Here is an 11,019-nt window from a genome sequence, read left to right as displayed (position 1 = left end):
ATGCGCAAATACGTAAAACTTTCGACGTGTCATGTGGAAATACACCTATGAAGATATTTGTGATAGTGGACACACCTTTAGGATGAAAGACAAAATAATGTCTATACAATAGTACATTTCGATCTTCTAAACAAGATCAAAATGAGTGCATCACCCATTTGCTTCCAGAATAGTACATTTCGATCTTCTAAACAAGATCAAAATGAGTGCATCACCCATTTGCTTCCAGACTACGAAATCTCAAACTAATAATTCAGTTACCTGAATTGTGTTTCAGTCACCCGCTTACTGCGGTTCCTCGGACTTCCAGACAGTTTTGTAATTGTACTGGAAGTAACAACACACAAAATCAACACGATCGCTTTTGCAGCTATGAACTGACAACCTTACAAAAATTTGCGCATCGTAAATTGTAGCGTTACAGTGACGATGTCAGAACAGTATAGTAAGCGACATAATTACGACGCAAGGGATGTAAATAATTTAACAGGATTTTAATAGTATACTTACACACTGGTCAGAAAGGCACTAAGACTAGCAAAAGGAGTTATATATGTTAAAGAGTTATCAGCCTCAAAACTGCAATAACTGAAATTACTGTAACAAATGAGAGAGAGTGCTGGATTCAGAATCGCCTTAAATAATCATACGCGATCTGAATTGTTAGCATAATTTTTGTGAATGTTTATCAGTCCCGTTCACTCACTAGTCCAAAGCACTCACTGTTTTTTCAAATACCAGTTCCCTTTGATACATTTGTGCATTACATTTCAAGTTAAAAGTTAACAATGTGTATTATGCTTCAGAAAGTTTTGGCTGTGAATGGTACCCAAACTAATTTTCATAGACCTACCATAGAAAAACTTTTACTGAGACATATTTTCTAAATTAAATGTAGACAATCCATAGATAAACCAAGCAAAAAGTTGAGATCTGTGTGTTATGTACTTAAGATACCTCTGTCATTGTGTTGACATAAAAACAGATTTGTTGGCGTGTTTTGCATGTTTGTTCTCCTTGTTTCATGGAACTGAGTTCTGTGAGATTGCACCTAAATTAATTAGACTGTTTATTATGTGGAACTGAGCAGAATTTTGTGTAATGTTGGTAATTGTACATGTTGCAAAAGCCGTTTTAAAGATCATGTTATTCTCGCACTGACTTCCCAATTTATTTACTCTTTAATGGTGTTTGTTGTTAATAACAGAAGTTCACTAAACTATTATTTACACAGTGACAATACAAGGCCTAAAAGTTATTTTCATATAGGCTTTTTCCCTCTTGTCCAGGGCTCAGAATGACTTTATGTATTCTACTGGTAAGATATTCTACAAGCTCTTGTCTACCACAAAGCAGGAAATTGGAAATCCCTACTAGTTTGAAAGAAAATGGAAAGCATATCTAGTTATTTACTACACCTAGATTCAGGGATTAACTCTTTTCTGAAGAGATCTATTGCGTAGCCTTATAGGCTTATTAAGAATGTAAGTGCGTATGTACTAGAGAAAATTATAAGATCTGTGGCAGGTGAATTTTAATGTAACATGTAACATGAAAAGTGATCATTTGTTCATTCATTCTTTGTCTTATGTTAATGTATAAAGGGTGTTCCAGGTGGAATGGTCATTATCTTGAGATATGCTATGAATAGTCATTCAAGTCCATTAAACATGGGCTCTAAAATGAGTATTTTAGGACCTGTGAGGACTACTTCATCTTTAAAACTTTGCAACAAATCTCTTCCATAACAAGCTCTTTGGTTTCCATATTTTGTGAGGAGGTAGTACGGACCAAAACAAAAGAGAAGTGTCTAGTAAACAGGGGCTCTAAAGTACATAACTTGAGAACTAGGAGCACTTGTTCAGCAGAAGAGATGTACTTCACAGTAGTGAAGATGGGAAATTGATCATAGTTCTTAAGATATGCATTTTAGAGCCCATGTTTATTAAACACTTCTCTTTTGCTTTGGTCCATACTACCTCTTTGTAATATGTGGAGAGCAAAAAGCTTGGCAAAGAAGAGATTTATTCCATAGTATCGAAGATGAACAAGTGCTCATGCATTTTAAGCCCCATGTTTACCATACTTTTTTTGCTTTGAATGACTGTGTCATGTCCGTGAATACTGACTATTTCTCCTGGGACACACTGTGTACTGATTCATTTCTCATCTGTGAAGGCTCTCCTGCTTGATGGGATTGTTGTTGTGGTCTTCAGTCCTGAGACTGGTTTGATGCAGCTCTCCATGCTGCTCTATCCTGTGCAAGCTTCCTCATCTCCCAGTACCTACTGCAGCCTACATCCTTCCAAATCTGCTTAGTGTATTCATCTCTTAGACTCCCTCTACGTATTTTACTCTCCATGCTGCCCTCCAATACTGAACTGGTGATACCTTGATGCCTCAGAACATATCCTACCAACCGATCCCTTCTTCTAGTCAAGTTGTGCCACAAACTCCTCTTCTCCCCAATTCTGTTCAACACCTCATCAGTTATGTGATCTAATCTTCAGCATTCTTCTGTAGTGCCACATTTCGAAAGCTTCTATTGTCTTACTGTCCAAACTGGTTATCGTCCATGTTTCACTTCCATACATGGCTACACTCCATACAAATACTTTCAGAAACGACTTCCTGACATTTAAATCTATACTCGATGTTAACAAATTTTTCTTCTTCAGAAACACTTTCCTTGCCATTGCCAGTCTACATTTTATATCCTCTCTACTTCGACCATCATCAGTTATTTTGCTCCCCAAATAACAAAACTTCTTTACTACTTTAAGTGTCTCATTTCCTAATCTAATTCCCTCAGCATCACCCGACTTAATTTGACTATATTCCATCATCCTCGTTTTGATTTTGTTGATTTTCATCTTATACTCTCCTTTCAAGACACTGTCCATTTCATTAAACTGCTCTCCCCTTCAACATCTGAATAATTTCTTTTATCTCATCATACATTTCTTCAATCTCTTCGTCATCTGCGGAGCTAGTTGGAATATAAACTTGTAGTACTGTGGTAGGCGTGGGCTTTGTGTCTGTCTGTGCTGCAATAATGCTTTCAGTATGCTGTTCATAATAGTCTACCCATGTTTCTATTTTTTTTTTCTTAATTCGTTATTAAAACTACTTCTGCATTACCCCAATTTGATTTTCCATTTCCCTTTTAAAATTTTCTAACCTACTTGCCTGATTAAGGGATCGTACATTCCATGCTCCGATCTGTAGAACTCCAGTTTTGTTTCTCCTGATGACGATGTCCTCCTGAGTAGTGCCTGCCCAGAGATCTGAATGGGGAACTATTTTACCTCCAGAATATTTCACTCAATGTGACGCCATCATCATTTAACCACACAGTAAAGCTGCACGTGCTCGGGAAAAGTTACGGTTGTAGTTTCCCCTTGCTTTCAGCCGTCCACAGTACCATCAAGCAAGGCCGTTTTGGTTAATGTTACAAGGCCAGTTCAGTTAATCATCCAGACTGTTGCCCTGCAATTACTGAAAAGACTGTTGCCCCTCTTCAGGAACCACACGTTTGTCCGGCCTCTCAACAAACCATGGATATTCAAGGGAGAACAAGGTGCTAGTGGCCTACTACATTATACCTATCAAATTGTCCACAACACAGATTACAGTGATTTTGAGAGAAGGAGTGGGTGGTTGTATAACTTCAAACGGCGCTATAGAACAAATTGTCAGCTTGACACCACACAGCAAACTGCAGAATTGTTCCAAAAATTTGTAGGTGAGATAAACAAACTTATCCCATCGTTCAGTAAGGAATTTGTTTTCAACTCCAACCATTTGAGATTTGAAGAGGAAATGCATATGAAAAAACCCTAGAAATTAGAGGTATAATAGACAGTTGTATCAAGATCAACTAACATCAGCGCCTTAACACATTTGTATACAATTGTGTCAACTGTTAATCTGGAAAGTTATTTACTGTTTTGTGAGAAGTTGGAGGTGCTCTGCCCCTATTATTCTTTCTCCTGTGCTTTATCTTGCAATGGCAGTAGGGAATATTTATGTCACAGCAAGCAAAAGTGGGAAAATGGGCACAAGAGAAATAAAAGTATGGTATTATAATGGCTTTTGGCAAATAGCTGGTCTAAATAACTAGCTTTTGCTCGATTCTTGGCTCACATAAAAAAATTGTACTCAAATAGAGCAAACTATACCTCCTGAAAAGTTTGTGTCACTGCAGTTGATACTACCTAGAACCACTGGACAAATTCAGTCCACGGATGTCTGTTTTTTCCGTGCTTATAAAACATATTATTACACTAGGTGCAGCTGTACCTTAAAGTATATCCAGTTTCATGATAAACTCCAGGACAGACTGTTTCGCATCAGTTGCATGCCGTTACATTCCGTCAGTGCTCATCACTTATTTACGCCATTATGATTCTATATGCTTCCTTTAAGAGTGTATACCTAGCTGAATGTCCTGCACAGTTCGTAACTCCCAAAAAGTTCCCTTCAATCTGGACGGTGCAAACCTTTGTGGCCACTGCGGCGTGTCATTTTTTTCATTCACTGTTTATGCTGCAAGTTAATGGTTAGGTTTGAACATTTCTCGAATGCCGATGATGTCCATTTTGTGAAGTGTAATACATACATTCCATAGACACATAATCTCTGCCCCTCCCAGACACTCATTTTCTATTGCCCTATTGATGCATGTGGTGAATCATTAGCAGCTAATATTTTTCATGTCGTAATTGTTAACGGATATAAAATGTAGACTGGCAATGGCAAGGAAAGCATTTCTGAAGAAGAGAAAATTGTTAACATCGAGTATAGATTGGCGATGTATGGAAGTGAAATGTGGACTATAAATAATTTAGACAAGAAGAGAATAGAAGCTTTCGAAATGTGGTGCTACAGAAGAATGCTGAAGATTAGATGGGTAGGTCACATAACTAATGAGGAGGTATTGGATAGAATTGGAGCGAAGAGAAATTTGTGGCACAACTTGACTAGAAGAAGGGATTGGTTGGTAGGGCATATTCTGAGGCATCAAGAGATCACCAATTTAGTATTAGAGGGCAGTGTGGAGGGTAAAAATTGTAGAGGGCAACCAAGAGATGAATACACTAAACAGATTCAGAAGGACATAGGTTGCAGTAGGTACGGGGAGATGAGGAAGCTTGCACAGGATAGAGTAGCATGGAGAGCTTCATCAAGCCTGTCTCTGGACTGAAGACCACAACAACAACAACAACAACAACAACAATTGTTAACACAACACTTTCAAATGAGCCTTACTAAAGAGCTTGACCTTACACTCAACGGGTTCCATTTAAATCATCTTGTGTCCTCCTACAATCACTCAACGATGACACTTACCCGTACACTACGAGATCGTCTGCAAACAGCCGCAGACAGCTGCTTACCCTGTCCACCAGATCATTTAAACATATAGAAAATAACCATTGGTCCTGTCACACTTTTCTGGGGCTCCCAGGGCACTCCTGACGATACCCTTGTCTCTGGTGAACACTCGCCGTAGAGGACAACATACTGGGTTCTGTTACTTAGAAATCTTTGAGCCACTCACATACCTGGGAAGTTATTCTGTGTGGTTGTACCTCGGTTAACAGCCAGCAGTATGACACCGTGTCAAATGCTTTACGGAAATCCAGGACTATGGAATCTGCCTGTTGCCCATCATCCGTGGCTTGAGGATCTAATGTGAGGAAAGATCAAGCTGAGTTTCACATGAGCAATGCTTTTTGAAACCCTGCTGATTTGTGGACAGAAGCTTTCCCCTTCAAGGAAATTTATAATGTTTGAACTGAGAATATGTTCAGAAATCCTGCAGCAAACTTATGTTTGGAGATAGTGGTCTGTAATTTTTGAGGTCTGTTCTTTTACCCTTCTTATATACAGGAGTCAGCTGCAATTTTGTTTAATATTCTAGTAAAAGTTTTGTTTTACCGGAAAGACAAGGTGCACCTTCTTCACTACCTCTTTAGGACAGTTGATGCATGAAATCAGAAGGAAAGAAGACTCAAACCTAAAATGGGTATAAATCTACTGTGCAGAAGTTTAGCTCTTATAGTGTAGTACAATTTGTCTAAATGACCTGTGTCGTACTTGCAGGTTAAATATGTCATGCAAAATACCTATAATTGGAAAACGAATCGAGCTTCTTGGAGTGAAGATGATTTGTTCAAATGGTTCAAATGGCTCTAAGCACTATACGACTTAACATTTGAGGTCATCAGTCCCCTAGACTTAGAACTGCTTAAACCTAACTAACCTAAGGACATCACGCACATCCGTGCCCGAGGTAGCATTCGAACCTGCGACCGTAGCAGCAGCGCGGTTCCGGACCGTAGCGCCTAGAACGACTCGGCCACAGTGGCCGGCAAAGATGATTTGTGAATTGCAGCCAGTGCTGTAATGATGTGGAGAAATTCATTGAAGACGAGTGTGTAGAATGTCTGGTAGTTTATTCTGAAACCTAACTAAAGCTGACGAACCTAGGTCTTACGGCCACTGCTCCCTGTGAGACAGAATGCTGTCCGGCAGCACTGTGGGCACGTGATGCGGTAAGGAAAGTAAGTAAGTGGCTGACGAGAAGAGCTACAAATGGGGAAATCACCTGACATACACTGAGCTGTCAAGTCGTGTGGTAACTCCCAATATCACGTCGGACCTCCTTTTGCCCGATGTAGTGCAGCAGTTGACCTCTAGATTATGTCCCATAAATCTTTGATGGGATTCATGTTGGGCAATCTGGGTAGTCAATTCATTCCCTGGAATTGTGTAGAATGTTCTTCAAACCAATTCTGACATGGTGCATTGTCATCCGTAAAAATTTCATCTTTGTTTGGCTGCAAATGGTTTCTAACAAGGGAACCTCCCCATCGCACCCCCCTCAGATTTAGTTATAATTTGGCACAGTGGATAGGCCTTGAAAAACTGAACACATATCAATCGAGAAAACAGGAAGAAGTTGTGTGGAACTATGAAAAAATAAGCAAAATATACAAACTGAGTAGTCCATGGGCAACATAGGCAACATCAAGGCTAATGTGAGCTCAGGAGCGCCGTGGTCCCGTGGTTAGTGTGAGCAGCTGCAGAACAAGAGGTCCTTGGTTCAAGTCTTCCCTCCAGTACAAAATTTTAACTTTTTATTTTCAGACAATTATCAGAGTTCAGGTACTCACCCATAATCAATTTCGCTCTCCAAAATTCCGGGACATGTTCAGATTTGCTTGGCCATATCTAGGATTTGACGGCCTACACACGGAAAAATTTGAAAACGTGAAAAACATATGTTTTGACAGAGCACAGAGAAAACTGTGCGACTGTGAAACTGTTGCATTCATTTGTTGCAGTTTATGTGACACACTCTTATGTTTTCATCACTTTTTTGGGAGTGATTATCACATCCACAAGAAAACCTAAATCGGGCAAGGTAGAAGAATCTTTTTACCCATTCGCCAATTGTGCAAGTTGGGTGGGTCGACAACATATTCCTGTCATGTGACGCACATGCTGTCACCAGTGTCGTATAGAATATATCAGACGTGTTTTCCTGGATCAAATGTTTTCGGTTCCCATTGGAGTGGCACGTCCTTTCGTCTAATCGCATGGTTTTGCGGTGCGGTCGCAAAACACAGACACTAAACTTATTACAGTGAACAGAGACGTCGATGAACGAACGGACAGATCATAACTTTGCAAAAATAAAGTAAGTAAACTTTTCGCTCGAGGGTAGACTTGAACCAAGGACCTCTTGCTCGGCAGCTGCTCACGCTAACCATGGGACCATGGCGCTCCTGGGCCCAAATTATCCTTAATGTTGCCTATGTTGCCCATGGACTACTCAGTTTGTATATTTTGTTTATTTTTTCATAGTTCCACACAACTTCTTCCTGTTTTCTCGACTGATCTGTGTTCAGTTTTTCAAGGCCTATCCACTGTGCCAAATTATAACTAAATCTGAGGGGGGTGCGATGGGGAGGTTCCCTTGTAAGTAGCCAAACATAACCATTTCCACTCAGTGATCTGTTCAGTTGGACCAGAGGGTCCAGAACTGGACATTCCATGTAAACGCAGTCCACACCATTATGGAGCCTCCACCAGCTTGCACAGTGCCTTGTTGACAACTCGGGTCCACAGCTTCACGAAGTCCGTGCCATACTCAAACCCTACCACCAGCTCTTACCAACTGAAATCGGGATCACCTGACCAGGTCACTGTTTTCCAGTCGTCGAGGGTCCGACCGATACGGTCACGAGCCCAGGAGAGGTGCTGCAGTTGGTGTTGTTCTGAAAGCAATTGCCCTAGCCCATTGGTGCCAGATTTTGCTGCACTATCATAATGGATATGTTCATTGTGTGTCCGACATTGATTTCTGCAGTTATTTCACACAGTGTTGTTTCTCTGTCAACACACAACCGTATGCAAATGCCACTGCTCTTGATCATTAAGGGGACCACACCCTGCCTATCTAACCCATGTTAATTTAGGCAAGTATTTGACCCATTTCTGAAAAAACTATTTGATGCAGGACCTTAATATTTTTACTGTATGTTACATGATGCTAATAGAGTCAACTGTACTAAAATCTACTTTATCCATTTTATAGTTTTTAAGAAATACTTTTTTAAATTTATTAACAAAAAATATTAAGTTTTTTCTGCAGAAAATATTTTTTTGTGAACTTCCTAATGAGGGAATATTAATGAATGTAGTATCAGAGGTGGCTTTTTATGTTATTCAGAGTCTCTGAAAATTTCATTCATTTATCTATGATAGTTTCTGATATAATAGGGCATATGTACTGAAAATTTTAGTTTGCGGGAAATTGACTTTACAGAAAAAACTTTCGAAATTTGTTACTTACAGTTAATTAAAACTGTCTTGCTGCATATGATGGCCCTTCTTTGGTCTCTAGCAGGTCTTCCAGCTTCTTTTTCACCTTCCTGGGTGTTTGCCTTGCTTTCTTGGCCATATTAGATGCAGACCTGTCTGCATTGGCTATCCTCATTTTATCTCTGTTTTGCAGCCCAGTGATCATATTTTCACCAGGTTTAATTCCCAGCTTTTTCAGTACCCAATTCTTTCCAATATTACCGCAATTGAATGTAATAACAGCATCGTGAACTCCTAGTTTCATTGTATGCATGCCTACAAATACAGTTTTAGGAAGGCGGTTCCAAATTATGCTGTTGAAACATTCATTCGGGTTCTGTGTCTGCCCATGCAGACATTTCCTTAGAAAGTCAGGATGAGCCAAGTCTCTGAAAATAGATTTAATTGCTGTCATAACAGCAGCAGGAAGAGAATGCTGGTGAGAGTAAGATTCTCCAGTTGCCTGAGCCCTATTGTATTTGCACCACGAATTTTCTCCTGCTGGACACAATCCATGACATGGCTCCCCATAGTATACCTGCAAGTTTTCTATTTCAGTTTTAGTTAACCGACCCTGTCCGCTCAACAATTTTCCATCTTCTAATTTTTTTCCTCTCGTATCAACAGTTAGTTTTCTCAGCCTTGTTCCCAAACGTTTTTCAGCAAGGCCTACACATTCTATTTTGCTAATAATGGCATCTCCATATGGTTTAGAGTTGACAATGGGTGGGTTGAAAGTGGGTGACAGAAAAGTGGGTGTGGCACATAAACACACTTGATAGGAAAATGCTCTTTAACTGCGCAAAAAAATTTATTTCAGCAAAATCCTTTCAGAGTACTTAAATAAAACCTTAATGTATCGAGATATGATGGAAACTGAAAATCGATTTTTTTCGACCTGAACCATGGTGTGGTCCCCTTAAGTGAAGTCCATCAGCCACTGCATTGTCCATGGTGGGAGCTAATATCTGAAATTAGGTATTCTCAGCATACTCTGGACACTTAAATCTGCATTCTTGAGGATAAAACATGTTCCATAATTCTACAACAGATTGATGTCAATGATACAGGCCTATAATTATGTGCATCTGTCCCATGCTCCTTCTTGAAAATGGAATGACCTGTGCTATGCTTCAGTGCTCCAGCAATCTATATTAAAATGCTGCTAGAAGTGAAGCCAATTCTTTCAGATAATTATTGTAGAATCCCTCAGCTATCTCATCTGATCCTGATGCCTTTCAACTACTAAGTGATTGTAGTTCCATTTCCATGATCTTTTATTTCAATATCTGCTGTTTCAACATTCATAGGTGATAGAAGAGCATCCACAATAAAACAGTTTTGGAAGACTGAATTCAGTATTTCGGCCTTCTCTCTGTTATCTTCCAATTTGGTGCCTGTATGGTCACTGAGTGACCAAATAGATGATTTTCAACCACTTACTGATTTGTACATAAGACCAAAACCTCTTAGTGGTTTTACTGAGATCTGTTGAGAAAATTTTGCTCCCAAAATCATAGAGCGATTCTCACATTGCTCTCCTTACTTTTACTTGTTCAGCTTCTTTTCAGCTAAGTTTTGACTTCTCTTGAATCTATGATGAAACTCTCTTTGTTTACATAGCAGTTTCCTGACACAGCTATTAAACCACAATGGGTCTTTCCCATCCCTTATCACATTCCTGAGAACATACTTGTCTTGGCATATTGAATGATACTTATTATTTTTTTCCATTTGTGCTCCACATCTTTTTCCTCAGCACTGAAGATTTGATGCCGATTACACAGATACTCTGCAATTTGTGTCCTGTCGGTCTTGATAAGTAAAAGTACTTTCCCAGCTTTGTTATCTTTCCTTGTAAAAGCCATGGTCAACTTGCTATCATGGACTTATAGTCACTGATATTTTCCTTCGTGTTAACTGATTCGGTCTGTTTATTGCTAGGAGCTCTAAGACATTACCGTCATGAGTTGGTTCTCTAATAATCTGCTCAAAGTAGTTTTCGAACAACACATTCAGGATAATCTCCAATGAACCCCTCTCTCTGGCACCAGTTTTTGTAGGATGAGTCTCCAAATCTCTACCTGGGAAGTTGAAGTCACACCCTGCTATGACAATACAATCAGAAACTTATTAATGTTATTC

At 39.5% G+C, this 11,019-nt stretch overlaps 1 protein-coding gene across 1 annotated transcript in view; it reads left to right on the top strand.

The window, feature by feature from the left end:
• Positions 1 to 11,019, top strand: part of LOC126215075 (ras suppressor protein 1) — an 85,062-nt gene that overhangs the window by 426 nt on the left and 73,617 nt on the right. The window lies entirely within an intron of this gene.

This window comes from Schistocerca nitens, chromosome 12, assembly GCF_023898315.1.
Source record: "Schistocerca nitens isolate TAMUIC-IGC-003100 chromosome 12, iqSchNite1.1, whole genome shotgun sequence".
Taxonomy (NCBI): domain Eukaryota; kingdom Metazoa; phylum Arthropoda; class Insecta; order Orthoptera; family Acrididae; genus Schistocerca; species Schistocerca nitens.
This window is presented reverse-complemented; position numbering and strand designations above follow the sequence as displayed.